The sequence below is a fragment of the Jaculus jaculus genome, chromosome 12 (assembly GCF_020740685.1).
Source record: "Jaculus jaculus isolate mJacJac1 chromosome 12, mJacJac1.mat.Y.cur, whole genome shotgun sequence".
Classification (NCBI taxonomy): Eukaryota; Metazoa; Chordata; class Mammalia; order Rodentia; family Dipodidae; genus Jaculus; species Jaculus jaculus.
Genome location: NC_059113.1, coordinates 98,554,887 through 98,572,033, shown reverse-complemented (window position 1 = coordinate 98,572,033; position 17,147 = coordinate 98,554,887). Strand labels below are relative to the sequence as shown.

The following is a 17,147-nucleotide window of genomic DNA, read 5'->3' as shown; positions in this document are numbered from 1 at the left end:
GAGGCCAGGGGCCAGGCCTAATATTCACAGGCACACCCTCAGTGACCTGCTTCCATCAGCTCGGCCCCACCTCCTAGAGTTTCCACTAGTCCCCAAAACAGTGCCTCCCGCAGGGGGCTAACATCCCAGTGCAAGTCTGTGGGGGACAGTTTGTATGCAAACTATAACAAGGGGTCTCCAGCCACAGAAGGCACAAAGAGGGAGACCCCCCCAAGAAGGCAACATGAAACCTAAGCCACAAAGATGATGTGGAGAGGTGAAGGGCCCTAGCTTAGTGAACCTCCATTCAATTCACAAAAGTTTCCTGAGCTTCGGGCACTGGCCTGTCTGGTGAAAGAAAACCAACACACATAAAGCTAATCTAACCAGTAACTGCCCTTCCTAACCCTATATTCTTATTTGGAGAGGACAGCAAACAAAAGATACCCTAACTCAGGCCTGGTGGCGCTCGCCTTTAATCCCAGCCCTTGAGAGGCTGAGATAGGAGGATCACTGTGAGCTTGAGGCCAGCCTTAGACTACACAGTGAATTCCAGGTCAACCTGGGCTAGAGTGAGACCCTACCTTGAAAAAAAAAAAAAAAAAAGATGGGACTGTTGAGATGGCTTACTGGTTAAGGTATTTGCTTGCAAAGCTTAAGGACACAGGTTCAATTCCCCAGTACCCACATAAGCCAGATGCACAAGGTGGCACATGCATCTGGAGTTTGTTTGCAGTGGCTAAAGGCCTTTTCTATCTGCTTCTCTCTCTCTCAAGTCAACACATAAATAATAAAATTAAATTCATTTGTTTATATACATGCTAAGCAAGCCATAATACAAAAGATGAGTTCAAAAGAACAGAGGACGGAGTTGAGAAATGCAGAGGTAAAGACCACAACGTGGTCCAATTTCCAATGATGTTTTTCCAAGACCATATTTCACTGCAGGAAAAATAATGACTATCACACTGTGCTGGAATAAAACTTGTGTGAAGTTTGACTAATCCAAATTTCCTAGGAACATAAGGCTCACCTTCCATCTTCTTTCTTCACCTTTGTTTAAAATTTCTGAGCCAAATGTGCTACTCAGCGTATTTATGAAAAGACTGTGGCAGAAACAGAGTAAAGGGAAAATAGGAGAAAAAGCAAAGCAAATGACACCAAACAGATGTGGACCAGTACAAGAAAGACAACATCAATGGGACTTAAGACACAACTCAATTTTTTTTTCCTTAAGAAAAGCTGCTTCTGGGTCAAGGACGATACGTGTTTAATTTCTAGTAACAACTTCAAACAACTGGCAGGCCCTCCCCCAGGGCACCGCATAGGGAAGGGTACTGGCGGGTCCCTTAAGGAATGGATTTTACTGGAGACATTTCTGCTACAGCTCAAGATAGGGGAGTGGAAGCACATGAATCCTTCATTTGCCTTTCCTTCCTCCAGGAGATCTTGGTGCTTAAAAACAATCAGAGAGCTGGAGAGATGGCTCAGGGGTTAAAAGTGCTTGCTTGCAAAACCTAACAGCCTGGGTTTGATTCCCCAGTACCCATGTAAAGCCAGATGCAGAAAGGGGAGCATGCATCTGGAATTTGTTTGCAGTGGTAATAGGTACGGACATACCTATTCTTTCTCTCTCTCGCTTGCTCCTTCCCTCCCTTCTTCCCGCCCTCTCCTTCCCTTTCCCTCTCTGCTTGCAAATAAATATGTAAATAAATAAAATAAGCAATAAACCCACACTGGTCACCTACTAAGTGAACAAATAACAAACCAAGAACAATGACAGGTTTCTAAGTATAAAGGTTGGTCTTGGTCCTACAAAAGTTTATAATCCAGCAGGGAAGAAGGCTAAATGTTTCCAATACAACACTAGAGGTCAGCCATCAAAATGACCAAGTTACCAAGAGCCCAGGGCTGTATTTAGTTGTCAGGAGAAGACCGCCAAGAACGGATGGAGGACACAGGCTCAACTAAGCTGTAAGAACGCACATTCCTGAAGTGGCGATGAGGAAAAGGAAGGGGTGGGTGCATTCGGGAATGAGGACCTGAGGAACAGACCAGCCTAGGTCAAAGCAGAGGATCTGCGCAGGGACTCAGGTCACAGGAACCCGGAGTGTCTGTCAGGGTTCTCGAGATAAAGTGTCACAATCTGCAGTTGGTAAATTTAGTCCAGGAAAACCAACGACACAAGCTGCTGTTTGAGTCTGAAGACAGGGAGGGAGAGAGGATGACAGACAGAGGGAAACAAGCAATCAGGAGCTACAGGCACACAGCAGGGAGCAGGCGCAGGCTTCCTCCACCTTTCTGCTCTACCGAGACCTTCAACAAAGTGACAAGACCCACCCACCTTGGGGAGAACAATCTGAACTATCAAGTCTACAAGCCCAAAGTTAATCTCATCTAGAAGCACTCTCACAGACACACCCAGAATGCTTACCTAAACAAGTTAACACATTAAAAACAAACCCTCACTCCTTTAGTTGGGTCCCTCCCCATTAGGCAAGAAGGACCAGGCATCCCTGAATATAAATATACATAAGCAAAAATATACTTGGTAAAATAAAACTGACAGAACTGAATAGAAACATCCTAGGAGGAGGGCTGGAGAGATGGCTGTGTGGCTAAGTGTGTTTCCTGTGCAAGCATGATGCCCTGAGGGGGGCTGAAACCAGCAGAGTTCCCGTCTCTACATCCAATTTAAACAGCCACACATGCCTGCAACCCCAGTCCCACAAGGGAGCAGAGACTGGAGAATCACTGGAACCCCCACAAGCTCCAGAATCCGTAGGGACTTCAGCTCAAAACATGACCAGGCAGAAAGAGTGATGGAACACAATACCGGATGCTCTGCTCTGGCCACCATAGGTGAGAACCCCCAGTGCATGTGACCAGCAATGGTATGGGGCGCCACACCACCCATCCACCCCGCCCACCCACAAGCAAAAAAAAAAAAAGGGATAGGAGAAGAAAAATGAAACAGAAATAAGATGAGGAATATTAAAACGATCTCTGTAATGATGGGAGGCAGATAATCAACAGCAAACATGTCCAGGATTCTAGTCGATGTAAGGAACTGCTAGGTGACTAAGATGTGGAATTACTCTTGTCTCCCTATTGTTTATCTTTTAAATATTTTCACATGAGCATGCATGTGTGGCATGCATGTGTGTTTGTATGTGTGTGGGTACATGAGGGTGTGGGTGCATATGAATGTGTATACAGGCCAGATGTCAACATTGATGTCTTCCTCAGTCATTTTCCACCTTATACTTAGAGACACAATTTCTTGCTAACCCTAGAGCTCACAGACTCAGCTAGACCAGCTAGCCAGAAAGCCCCAGGATCCTCTATCTCCATTTCCCTAGCATTGGATTTTAGATGCATACCACCACACCCAGCTTTTACATGGCTGCTGGGGATCTTAGCTCAGGTCCTCATGCTTGCACAGCAAGGACTTTATACAGTCATCTTCTCAGCCCTATTTTAATTTTTTTTTATTTATTTACTTGAGAGTGACAGAGAGGGAGAGAGATTGGGGGCACCAGGGCTTCCAGCCACTGCAAATGAACTCCAGACACATGCGCCCCCTTGTGCATCTGGCTAATGTGGGTCCTGGGGAATTGAGCCTCAAACCAGGGACCTTAGGCTTCACAGACAAGCGCTTAACTGCTAAGCCATCTCTCCAGCCCCTCAGCCCTATTTTAACATTTTCACTTTCATTTTATTTTATTTTGAGACAAGGTGTCATATGTGGCCAGACAGCTTTGAAGAGGGGTTCCTCCTCCATCAATCTCCCAAATAAATAATAACAGGTATGGGGCTGGAGAGATGGCTTGGTGGTTGGGGCATTTGCTTGCAAGGCCAAGGGACCTTGGTTCAATTCCCCAGGATCCATGTAGGCCAGGCGCACAGAGTGGCGCACGCATCTGGAGTTCGTTTACGGTGGCTGGAGGCCCTGGCAAGCCCATTCTCTCTTGCTCTCCCTTTCTGCCTCTCTCTCTCTTATTCTCTCAAATCAATAAATAATTTTTTTTAAATGACAGGTATGTACTACCACATCCAACTTCCCTGTAGTTTAATTTGATGTTAGTATCTACAGGTAGAGCTATAAGGAAGAAATTTTAAAAAAAAAGATTCCCAGGATTCCAAAGATCAACAATAAAGATGAAAATTAAGAACTACACAGTACAGGGTAGAGAGCAGGCTGCAAGCTGACTCCAGACGTGACAGGTGCTCAGAGGGCAGCAGGGTGAGTCAGCCTGGCTGAGTCAGCAAACACAGGCAGACCTATTCATCTTGTGATTCAGTGTGAAGGAATGACCACTCCTCAGTGGCGACAACCCAATCCTAAAACAGAGGCAGGATGACTTTAAGGGGAAAAAAAGTAAACCTGTTTTGAAAGGAAGAGAAGGGAAGGGAACCTGCCACTCTGGTCTACAGTACCTACAGCACCTCAGGACTCCTTCTCAAGGAGGAAATGCCAGGTCCTCAGAGGTCAGACCTCAGAGACGAAATTCAGAGGTCACACCTAGTTGAGCTGATGGGAAATACATTAACCATTAGCTTTTTACTTTGTTTTTTTTTTAACTATTAAATATTTTATTTATTTATTTGCATGCAGAGAGAGAGAGAGAGAGAGAGAGAGAGAGAGAGAGAATTAGAGAAAAAGATGGGTGCACCAGGGCTTCTAGCCATTGCAAATGAACTCCTGATGTGCCATTATGTGTATCTGGCTTTACATGGGTTCTGGGGAATTGAACCTGGGTCGTTAGGCTTTGCAGGCAAGTGCCTTGACCACTGAACCATCTCTCCAGACCTACTTTTGGGGGTTTTTTTTGGTTTTTTTTTTTTTTTTTTTTTTTTTTTGTTTTTCGAGGTAGGGTTTCACTGTAGTCCAGGCTGACCTGGAATTCACTATGTAGTCTCAGGGTGGCCTCAAACTCATGGCAATCCTCCCACCTCTGCCCCCGAGTGCTGGGATTAAAGGTGTGCGCCACCACGCCCGGCTGGGTTTTTGTTTTTGGTTTGTGGTTTTTCGAGATAGGGTCTTACTCTAGCCCAGGCTGACCTGGCATTCACTATAGAGTCTCAGGGTGGCCTCAAACTTATGGCAAGCCTCCTACCTCTGCATCCTGAGTGCTGGTATTAAAGGCATGCGCCACCACGGCCAGCTTCTACTTTTGGTTTTTTGTGACAGGATCTCACACTGTGATCTAAGGCTGGTCTGAAACTAACTGTGCAGGCCAGGTTAGCCTCAAACTTTCATCAGTTCTCTTGCATGTGCCTCCCAGATGCTGGGGCTGCAGATGTGAGCCACTGTCCTTGGCAGTCACCAGGTCTTTAATGCAGCCAGCTACTAGGTAAATATGAAATACAGTAGTGTTTCATCAAGATCAGTTAAAAAAAAAAAAATCCATTGTCAAAGTTCTCATAAATATTTAAGCTACTATATTGTACTTAAAATAATCCAAAAATGCAAGTATTTCATAACATTCACAAATCAGAGAAATTTAAAACATTCAACATTATTTAAAAAATGCTCATGTTACAGAATGGACAATAACAAAGAATTTTATTGTACATTTTCACATTTAAAAAAAAAGATCAGGGCTGGAGAGATGGCTTAGTGGTTAAGGCACATGCCTGCGAAGCCTATGGACACCAATTCAGTTCTCCAGGTCCCAGGTAAGCCAGATGCACAAGGTGGTACGTGCATCTGGAATTCGTTTGCAGTGGCTGGAGGCCCTGGCGTGTCCATTCTCTCTCTTTCTCTCCCTCCCCCCCAATAAATAAAGATTAAAATTTAAAATTGCTTTAAAAAAAGATCAAAATAAATACAGGCAAACCATAAAGTACCATGTCTCATACAGCTCAGGCTGGCCTTAAACACACATATAGCCAAGAATAACCTTATCTTCTGCTCTTCCTGCCTCCACTTCCATGTGTTAGGATTTCAGGCATGTGCAACCACACAAGGTTGTATATAGCATCTCCTACATGCTAGGTTAGCATTCTACCAATTAAGCTATATCCCCAGGCAGAAATTCTTATTTTAGTAAGAAAATTTCTCATATCAGAAAAAAAAAAGAAAGAAAAAAATCAAACCAGGTGTGGTGGTGTATGCCTCTTTCCAGCACTCAGGGAGTGGAGGCAGAAGAATCGAGAATTCAAGGCCAACCTCAACTAGACAGCCAACCTCCCTCCCCTAAAAAAAGAAATCAATGAACATTGCCCTGATGAATATAAGCAGATATCACTCTTATCTTCAAGGTAGAAAATGTTTTCTGTAGGGCCTGGGAAGATGGCTCGATGGTTTGTGGACTTGATTACTGAATCTGTGGGCCTAAGTCACCCAAGTAGGCCAGACACAAAAAGTGGATCAAGCGTCCGGGGTTTGTCTGCAGCAGCTAGAGAACCTGGGTGTGCACATACAGATGTTCAAATAAATTTTTTTTTTTTTTTGGTTTTTCGAGGTAGGGTCTCACTTTGGTCCAGGATGACCTGGAATTAACTCTGTAGTCTCAGGGTGGCCTTGAACTCATGGCGATCCTCCTACCTCTGCCTCCCGAGTGCTAGGATTAAAGGCATGCACCACCACGCCCAGCCAAATAAATTTTTAAAAAAATTTTAAGCTTTCTCGTTAAATAATCTGCTGAAGACCATATTTTAGAACAAAACTTGTATCGCTAATGTGTACGTTTACATGTTATGTGTGCAAAGAAGAATATTACATATACAGATATGTGTGTGTGTAGATAGAGGATATGTATCTATAGAGATATGTAAATATATTCTTCCAAAATCATTTCGCTTTTTTTTTCTTTAAAGAGCAGGCCTTTCTTTTTTTAAATTTTTATTTATTTATTTGAGAGCAACAGACAAAGAGGCAGAGAGAGAGAGAGAGAATGGGCGCACCAGGGCCTCCAGCCACTGCAAACAGACTCCAGACGCGTGTGCCCCCTTGTGCATCTGGTTAACGTGGGTCCTGGGGAATCGAGCCTCGAACCAGGGTCCTTAGGCTTCACAGGCAAGCGCTTAACCGCTAAGCCATCTCTCCAGCCCCAAAATCATTTCCATACACTGTTGAGAAAAATCAACCTAAGATGAATGAACTGAAGATAAAAGACCAATGAGGCTGAGGGATAGAACACATGAAAATCTGAGCACAAGCCCAAGAGCTCACAAACAAGGTGGGATGCTGTGCTTTTGTAGCCCCAGAGCTGTGGCAGTGGAGACAGGTTCCCCGCTGCTGTGATTTGAATATAAAATGTCCCCCAAAGATAAGCTCTGTGTGGAACACTTGGCCCCCTGCTGATGGTGCTGTTTGGAAAGGAAATGGAACCTTTAGGAGGTTGATCCTAACTGGAGGAAATAGATCCTTGTGGGCAGGCACTGATGTCTTAAAGCCTGGCCCCAATTCCTGTTTCTTCTCTGCTTCCTGACTGAATGCAGTGTAACCAGCTGGCCTCCCTTTCCCACCATAACGGGAAGTATTCCCCTGGCCTTGTAAGTCAAACTAACCCTTTCCTGTTTTAAGCTCCTTCTTGTCCAATATTTGATCACAGCAAGGAGATAGTAACTGACACGCCTGGGGTTAGCTGGATAGCCAATCTAGTCTACTTGGGAGATCCTGGCCATTGAGAAACCCTGTCTCAAAAAGGAAAATAGGGCTGGAGAGATGGCTTAGCGGTTAAGCGCTTGCCTGTGAAGCCTAAGGACCCTGGTTTGAGGCTCGATTCCCCAGGACCCACATTAGCCAGATGCACAAGGGGGCGCACGCGTCTGGAGTTTGTTTGCAGTGGCTGGAGGCCCTGGCATGCCCATTCTCCCTCTCTCTCTCTCCCTCCCCCCCCCGCCACTCTCAAATAAATAAATAAAAATGAACAAAAATGTTTTTTCTTAAAAAAAAGGAAAGCCGGGCGTGGTGGCGCACGCCTTTAATCCCAGCACTTGGGAGGCAGAGGTAGGAGGATCTCTGTGAGTTCGAGGCCACCCTGAGACTCCATAGTGAATTCCAGGTCAGCCTGGGCCAGAGTGAGACCCTACCTCGAAAAAAAGAAAAAAAGGAAAAAAAAAAAAAAAAAGGAAAATAACAACAGGCTAGAGGAATGATTTAGTGGGTAAGGCACTTGCCTACAAAGCCTAAGGACCCAGGTTTGATTCCCCAGTAACCATGTAAGCTAGATGTACAAGGGGGCACATGCATCTGGAGTTTTCAGTGGCTGGAAGTCCTGGTGCACCCATTATATTTCTTTCTCTCTGTCTCTGTGTGTGTCCATCTCTCTAATAAATAAAAATATTTTTTAAATGGTAAATGGTATATGAGGAATGACACCTCAGTTGTCTGTCCCCTGGCCTCCACACACAAAGTTCAGAACAGAAACAAAGCTAAAGATTTTCATTTTGAGAAACAAAACATACACCTCTAGCTTATACTAATCAAAATATTCATCAACTCTTTAAGATAGTCAGTAAAAACTTTTCCACAAGAAGTCTTGGAATGCCTCCTGGCCCAAGGAACGTGAGTCATAAAATTTCCAAAGTATCTTATTTCATATTTTCCACACACAAAAGAACGCCATCAGTTCCTGGCACTTTCAACAAGACCAAAGATACTAAAATTGACCCATGGCCAATATTTCAACAGAGGTAAACTTTAATAATACAAGAAGAGACTACATACATTCCTTCTGTATTCTGCAAAACCTCATGGATTTTCTGAACTACTTAATGGCATGTCCCAGAATAATGTTCTTAAGAAAATGTATTTTTTTAAAAAAACTATACTCTATAAAAGCTAATTAGCAGATCATCCAACAACCAGAGTATTTTTACAGCTAGTATCAATTACTCTCTTTTCCTTAGGGAAAACATTAAGACCAAAAAGAAAAAAGTGAGGAAATGAGGTGAACCCCACCTAAAACCTCAGCACTTTTCACTATGATGACCTCACCTGGTCAGGTACTAACAATTCCCACAGCTTTGTGCTGTGAGAAAGAGGGTGCTAATAGAGCTAAAAGTTGGGGGGACACTATCAGAGGAAGTGTAAACTAAAGAAATCTGACACAGCCATCTCTGTTACTCCTTTACAAACCTTTCCTGCAGAAAGCACACAAGAATACTGAAATATTTCAAGGATATTCTGCAAAGATAGAACTGAGCTGTAAACCTCCACCCTACTGACTGGCTGGAATAGTGCTGGAAAGTGCTATGCAGCCTGCTGGGGCAGAAAAGTCATTGGCGCTCTGAGCTAGCAGTGGACTCTATAAGCCACACAACTGGCCAGCAAGGCAAGATGTGCCCACTAGGGCAATAGTGGCATGTCTGTTATGGGAATAACCAACAGCTCTCAGATTGGATTTGAGGCCCGCTCCATGGGAGGGAATTCATGCCTGGCGCTGAGAACCTAATCAAAGGCCTATGGCTGAAAAGTCCAGAAGCTTTAGGGGGAAGCTAGTGTTGTTGCTGGGCTACATGGAGATATTAGGACCACCAAACTGCCCTCTAAATACATATGTTTATGCCCATACATTAGTGCTGCTCTCACTTGTGATTAGACAAGCTTCTCTTTTCAGATGGCAGTGACTGCTGGAAAGACTCAAAACGTGTCAAACTGATGAGAAGAAGTGGCAGTTGAATGTTCAGCACTAGATGAGACGCCTCTATCACACCCTCTAAGGCTCAGGAACCAATGAGGAAGAGGTGGAGGGAATAATGTAAGAGCCAAAGGAAGGGGAGGAGGGTTCTGGAATACTGTCTTCCAGACTCAAAGTGGTCACTGCATTCATGACTTCACAGCAACTGTCCTCACCTGCACAAGGCCTGCATCGTATTGGGCCCATCATCGGGTTATTATGGATGATGGAGGAGGAATAAAAAAAAAAAAACAAAAAACATTGAACTAGAAGAAGGAATAGCAGGAAAGAGGAGTGAACAGACGATAGAAAAGATTAAAACAGAAGAAGGAAAAGTAGGAAAGAAAATTCTTAACATGAGGTCTGGAGAGATGGCTTAGCAGTTAAGGCATTTTCCTACAAAGCCAAAGGATCTCAGTTCAACTTCCCAGGACACACATAAGCCAGATGCACAAGGGGGCGCATGCATCTAGAGTTTGTTTTCAGTGGCTGTAGGCCCTGGCGTGCCCATTCTCTCTCTCTCTCTCTGCCTCTTTCTCTCAAATAAGTAAATAAATAAATATTTTTTTTAAAAAAAGAAAATTCTTAATATGAAAAATGGAAAAACAAGTCACATTTCCAACAACAGGAAGTTGTTTTAACAATCCATGATATATCTATCCAATATATTGACAGTTGAAAAAAAAAAAAGAACAGTGAAAATGGTCTGCGTGCATGGTCCTGGAGACACTTTCAAGATGCACTTTCAAGTTATAAATAAAAATCAACAGCCCAATGGGAGAAATATTAGCCTGGCATGCATGAGGCCCTGGGGATGGATCCTCAACACAGCAGAATAAATAAATAAATGAATAAATACCAAGCTGAAAGTTGAATAGTATGACCCCAATTGTTACTAACCACCACAGTAAAGTGTATTTTTATATAAAGTAAATTGAGAAGGGAAAAATATACAACTTTAAAGCATCTTTTCCATAATATAAGGTTACAGTACATTTATAATTTTTTTTAGTATTTATTTGTGTATAAGAATGTCTGTGCATGTGAGTGTGGGGGCACGTGAGCTCAGAGGACAATTTTCGGGTCAGGCCTCGCCTACCCACCTCCTATGAAGCAGGGTTTCTTGCTCTGCAGTTGCTGCTGCACTGAGCACAAGTTTTATATGGGGTCTGGGGTCAAACTTGAGTACTCCGACATGAGCAGCGAGTGTTTTAGCTACCTCCCTAGCTCTCGGTGTAGTTCATTTTAACTTTCAGCACTGTATGTCAGTGATTTGGTTTTGTTTTGTTTTCCAGGGTAGGAATCACTATGGATCACTATCTAGTCTCAGAGTGGCTTGGAACACACAGCAATCCTACTACCTCTACCTCCCAAGTGCTGGGATTAAGGGCATGCACCACCACACCCAGCTTACCAGTCATGTTTTGATTTTTTTGAGTATTATGTATCATGTGCATAATCAGAAAAAATAATTTTCATTTTGTGAGTAATATAAGAGATAATCTTACTTTTAAAGAAAAAGAAGCGCTCAGCGTAACTCTTTATAATGGCTCTAAAATATCGCGTGTCTCTACCGTTCTTTGCAATGACAGTGTCTTCCTTTGTCTTAGAACTTTAAGTAACACCTGTAGATCCTGGAAAAGTCCCTTTAAAGTCTTCCTCATCACAGCTCATCTGCAGCAGAAAAATAAGGCCCAAATTCTCCTATTCTGTTCCCCTGGTTTTCTCTACCAAATTTATTAGAAGTTAGTTGAGTTGGGGGCTGGATAGATGCTTAGCAGTTAAGGTGCATGCCTGCAAAACCTAAGGACCCAGGGTCAATTGCCCAGTATTCCACATAAGCCAGATGCACATGGTGGTACATGGTGTCTTGAGTTCATCTGTACTGGCTAGAGGCCCTGGTGTGCCCATTCTCACTCATTCATTCTCTCCCCCCTCCCCCCGTCTCTAATAAATAAATAAACAAAAATAAATCTTAAAGAAGTTAGTTGAGTTTTACTGGACAGCTACACTGCTAAGATACTAACATATAAAGATTATCTGTAACATGTTCACATACTATATATGATGATATATATATATATATATATATATATATATATATGCATATACACACACATATATATGCCTATATTTTCATATATCCTGTTGTCCTGTCTCCTCAAAAGTTCTGCTTTTGGTTAAGAAATAAGAGCTTGAGGGCTGGAAAGATGGCTTAGCTATTAGGGTGCTTGCCTGCAAAGTCAAAGGACCTAGGTTCGATTCCCCAAGATCCACATAAGCCAGATAGATGCACAAGGTGACACATGCATCTGGAGTTCACTTGCAGCAGCTGGAGGCTCTGGCCTACCCATTCTCATTCCCTTGCTCTCTCAAATAAATAAATAAAAATAAAACATTTTTTAAAAAAGAAAATAAGATCTTGGGGCTGAAGATATAGTTCTCTTAGACAACTGCTTGCCTTGCAAGCATGAGGACCTGAGTTCAATCCCCAGAACCCATATTAAGAAAAAAAATGTCAGGCTGGAGAAATGGCTTAGTGGTTAAGGTGCTTGCCAAAGGACCAAGATTCGATTCCCTAGGACCCATGTAAGCCAGATGCACAAGGGAGCACATGCATCTGGAGTTCATTTGCAGTGGCTGGATGCCTTGGCATACCCATTCTCTCTCTCTCAAATAAATAAAGAAAAATAAAATATTTTTTAAAAAGAAAAAAATATATGAGTGGGTAGCAAATACTTGTAATTGAAGCACTGGGGAGGCAGAGACAGGTGGATCCTCAGCAATTGCTGGCTGGCCAGTTCTGCCTACTTGGCAAATTCCAGGCCAGTATGAGATCTTGTCTCAAAAAACAAGTACACAGCACCTGAGGAACACCACCCAAGATTGTCCTCTGGCCTCCATACATGTGTTCACACACATGTACCTGCACACATACATATGCACAAGAAAGACAAGAAGGTCTCTTGTCTCACCCCAAAACCTTCAAAAAACATAGCAGGGAATAAACTAAAAGCATGGCCTGCAAATTAGAAGTCCTAAATTCAAGCCTCAGTCCACCACCCACAGGGGGCAAGTAAGCACATGAGAGTCTGTTCTTATCACTGAACCGCATCTGTTTTTCTCCCGTGTAGTCTAAGTCCATCAGCACCCACTGAAAAAAATGTTTAAATTTCACAGTACAAATGCAGCCCATGTGAAAGCACTTTATTCATCATAAAGCCTTGTGGACATGTTGGTTTCTGTCTTTTCTAAGAGAGCCCTATAAAGTCCTTGGAGTTTTGCTAACACTGTTTCTCTACCTTGGCTATAACTAAGATTTGAGAGTCACGGAAAGTAGATTGAAGCATACACAGATTGTGTCCCAAGGCCAATGGACTGCCAAGTGTACAGAGAATAAAGACCAGGTTTCTAAGCAGAGATCAGAGATGATAATATTTGATATGTCTGCAGAGAGAAGGGAGATTCCTTAACAAATGTTCTTTTTAACAGTAACCTAAAGAGCTGGCCATGGTGGTGCATGCCTTTAATCCCAGTACTCAGGAGGCCAAGATAGGAGGATCACTGTGAGTCTGAGGCCACCCTGAGACTACACAGTGAATTAACTCCAGGTCAACCTGGGCTAGAGTGAGACCCTACCTCGAAAAACCTAAGAAAGAAAGTAACTGATAGATAAAACACTTTCCACAGTGTGAGAACTGGAGTTCAGATCTCTAGCACCCATGTAAATGCTGGGTGGGCCTGCCTACGATCCCACAGCTCAGGAGGCAGGCACAGGATTCTGGAGCAAGCTGGCTAGCTAGACTAGCCAAATCAGTGATCCCTGGGTACAAGTGAGAGACCCTGATCCAATAAAGAAGATAGTGATTGAGGACACCCATAGTATAAACCCTGGCCTCCACACCCACCCACCCACCCACCCACACACAAACACATGCCCACATACGCACGAATATACATGCCTGCACACCACATGCACAAAGCAACCCAAAAAGATTAGGGATACAGCTCTGTGGGAAAGTGCTTGCCTAGTATGTGGGAGGCCCAGAGGTCAGTCCCCAGTACTGAAGGCAGGGGTAGAAAAAGTAACTTAAGAACACAAGTGCACTCTTCAATGGTAATTCCTGCTCTTTTAATAGTTACCTCCACCCTTCTACAAAATGTCTGTTCTTTTGCTTGATTTGCAGCCAGATTCCTACAGATACAACTTTACAGAGCGTTTTGAACCAAACTTGGGAGGTAGCATACCCAACTGTCCAGCAGTGTGTGACTCTGCCATTGCAAACACAGAACACCCTTTTCCTTCCTATTCTTTTTTTCCAATTGTTAAAATTATTTATTTATTTATTTATTCGAGAGTGATAGGCAGAGAGAGAAAGAGGTAGAGAGAGAGAATGGGCATGCCAGGGCTTCCAGCCACTGCAAACGAACTCCAGATGCATGTGCCACCTTGTGCATCTGGCTCATGTGAGTCCTGGGGAATTGAGCCTCGAACAGCAGTCCTTAGGCTTCACAGGCAAGTGCTTAACCGCTAAGCCATCTTGCCAGCCCTTGTTCCTATTCTTTTTTTTTTTTTTTTATTTGAGAGCGACAGACACAGAGAGAAAGACAGATAGAGAGAGAGAGAGAGAGAGAGAATGGGCGCGCCAGGGCTTCCAGCCTCTGCAAACGAACTCCAGATGCATGCGCCTCCTTGTGCATCTGGCTAACATGGGACCTGGGGAACCGAGCCTCGAACCGGGGTCCTTAGGCTTCACAGGCAAGCGCTTAACCGCTAAGCCATCTCTCCTGCCCTATTCTTCAAAGGCCTACATTAAAAGGGAAAGGCAACACATCCAGTCTCTTGTTAGAAGCGAGAAGGCGGCTTAAATGATCACATGACTCCAAATCACCCTGAGTCCATTTCAGCAATGCCCAATTTCTCTTGGCCTCCCCGTCCACGCACAGTTAATCCAGTTCCTAAAGCTGTGAGACAAATGACGAGTGAGACCCCAAACTTCATTTATATTAAAGCAGCAACAGACACAACTCTTAGGAGCTTTGCGGGAATGGATTAAGTGAAGATAAAGGAAATCAGCCTTCAAGTATCTGAAATCTAAATCCAACTAGTATGCCATATTAATGCGGAAATGTGTGGGTTGAATCTCCCACTCAGTTTCTGTTCAAAGAAAGCCACTGTGGTTCCCCACATTGGGCACTCTGGCTGGGGTCCACTAGTTCTAGACAACTTCTGAGCCACCGTCTTATCTAGTGCCAGGTACAAAAGTGAAGGAGTGTAGGTCAGGCAGGTGACCCTGACAGGCAGACACTGTACATTAAGGGAGAGGAAATCTTTTTCCTTGGTAATCAACAGGACAAAGATGATTAAGCGGGAATTATTTTTTCAAATGACCTATATAGTTTCATCAGGGCTGCTGTGGCTATTATCAGGGAGCAGCTGACGTCCTAATGAGATGAATTTGATAGCAGGGCCCCTCCAGAGGCAGAGGGAGTAAGTCGTAGGCCCAATCTAAGGGAAGCAACAATTGGTAGGCAATGTTTCCTCCCCTCCCCCCAGGGCTGTCTCTCCTCAGTTCTGCATTCTTTTTCCCTCCAGGGAGAGTTTTCTCTGTCCCTGGATGGCTGGGGCTACAGCAACCTGTGGAATGGTGACAACTAGATCTATTATGAGCGGATGGGTCCACGGCTGGACTAATTCTCCAGACCCACTCACGTGACTCCCAAAGCCCCAAGCAAAACCAGGGCAGCCACCACCGCTGCCACCACCAACCAACCAACCAACACAAACCTCTTCTAACCAAGCTTGAAATAAAACAGTAACTAGTTCTACTCCCTGGAAGGCGTGGGATAAACAAGAGAGCTTTGTTGCGGCCAGGGAACACACACACAATATCAATAAACCACCGTGGCCCGAATGGTAGTTTCATCAGAGAACTTCTGAAATTGAGCAAGAATCACCCAACAATGAAGTCCTCACAGCCTCTGTCTCCTGTCTAAGCAGAGAGTTTTGGGAAGGGAAAGACAGATCCAGGTCCTCCGCCGGGGATCCAAGAGCTTGGGGCCTCAGGGGTGGAGAGCCCGATGACATATTCCTCTGTGCAAACCAGCCAGGGCTCTCTTCCCCGGCGTCAGTCACCCAGGAGGGGACCCTGCCGCCCGGGAAGCCGCCGCGCCGCGACCCGTCCCCGGGATCTGCTGCGGGTGGAACAGGTGCAGCGGTCCCCTCTCTTCTCCCCACCGAAGCCGGTGGTCTCAGGGAAGCGGCATCTCAGGTGTCCAAGCCACTCACCTGCGTGAGTCCGCGGCTCCTCCCGACCACGGTCAGAAAGTTCTCTCCGCGGTCCGGGGGACACGGGTCGGCGCGCGGCTCTCGGAGAGAAAAGCCGGCCGGCTGCCCTCGCAGGTCAGGGCGCGGCGTCCTCCAGCCCCGCCTGGGAACTCTCAGTCCCCGGGGACCGGCTGCCAGGTGAGACGCGACAAGGTCGGCACGCAACTTTCCTACGGTGCGTCAGCGGGCGGCGGAGCCCGGGCTCGGCCCCGCCCCCAACGCGCGCCCGCGGCAGTGCGGGCGGGGCTCAACCTGCCGACCGCTCCTGGGGAAGCGCCGCCGGCCACGCCCCCTCCTCAGCCCCCTTCCCCACCTCAGACCGCGACCCTCCTCAGCAGGCCACGCCCCCTCCGCGGCCTCCCACAGTCGAACCCGCCCTGCCACTGATCCTTCCCTCCCTTCATAGGCCACGCCCACCTCACATTCCCTTCCCCTCTGGCAGGCCCCGCCCCTCAGGCCCCGCCTCCTACGGGGAACTCCCTCAGCAGGCCCCGCCCCATCGCCGATCTAGCCTCCTTCGCTAGGCCCCGCCCCCTAGGGCCCCGCCCCCTGCACGGGATTCCTGGTGCAGGTCTCGCCCCAGTCCAGGCCCCGCCCCCTTCCACAGACCCTCCCTCCGAAGGTCCCGCCCCATCCCAGACCCTTCCCACTCCGCAGGCGTTCCCTCCGCAAGCCACGCCCCACTTCTGGCCACGCCCCCGTCCCTGGAACTCCCTCTCCGGCCCCGCCCTGCTCCTCTCCTGGCCCCGCCCCCTCCCGTGACCCTCCTTCCCAGGCCACGCCCCATTGCTGGCTACGCCCCTTCAAGGGAACTTTCCTCAGGCCCCGCCTCTTCCACGGAAACTCCCTCCGCAGGCCCCGCCCCGCCCCAGTCCCCGCCCCTGCCGCCTTGACCGGGTCGGCCGCCAGGTGCGCCAGGGATGCGGGCGGCGGGTGAGTACCGGCTGCCCAGGCGAGGGGGGCGGAGTCTCTGAAAGTCTCTGAAAGTTTCACTCGGACTGAGGCGCTTGAGGAGGACGAGCCCCACCCACCTACCCACGCCCGCCACGTCCTGACCGAGAAGCTCGCACGTGGACGTGCCGCCCAAAGCCTGGCGTCTTGGGCTCCGCGCGTCGTGGGATTCTAGATTTCTCACTTCCCACCCGAACGTCCGTCGCTGTCGCCTTTCTCTTTTCTACCTGAGGTTTGCATTTTTAAATCACTGTACA

General features: G+C 46.2%; 1 protein-coding gene across 1 annotated transcript in view; it reads right to left on the bottom strand.

The window, feature by feature from the left end:
• Window positions 1–16,057, bottom strand: part of Fhip1a (FHF complex subunit HOOK interacting protein 1A) — a 262,253-nt gene extending 246,196 nt beyond the window's left edge. Inside the window, exon 1 of the mRNA XM_004655951.3 lies at window positions 15,901–16,057. The gene's annotated coding sequence lies outside the window, so the exon portion shown is untranslated. The remainder of the gene's footprint in view (window positions 1–15,900) is intronic.
• Window positions 16,058–17,147: the final 1,090 nt, after the last annotated feature.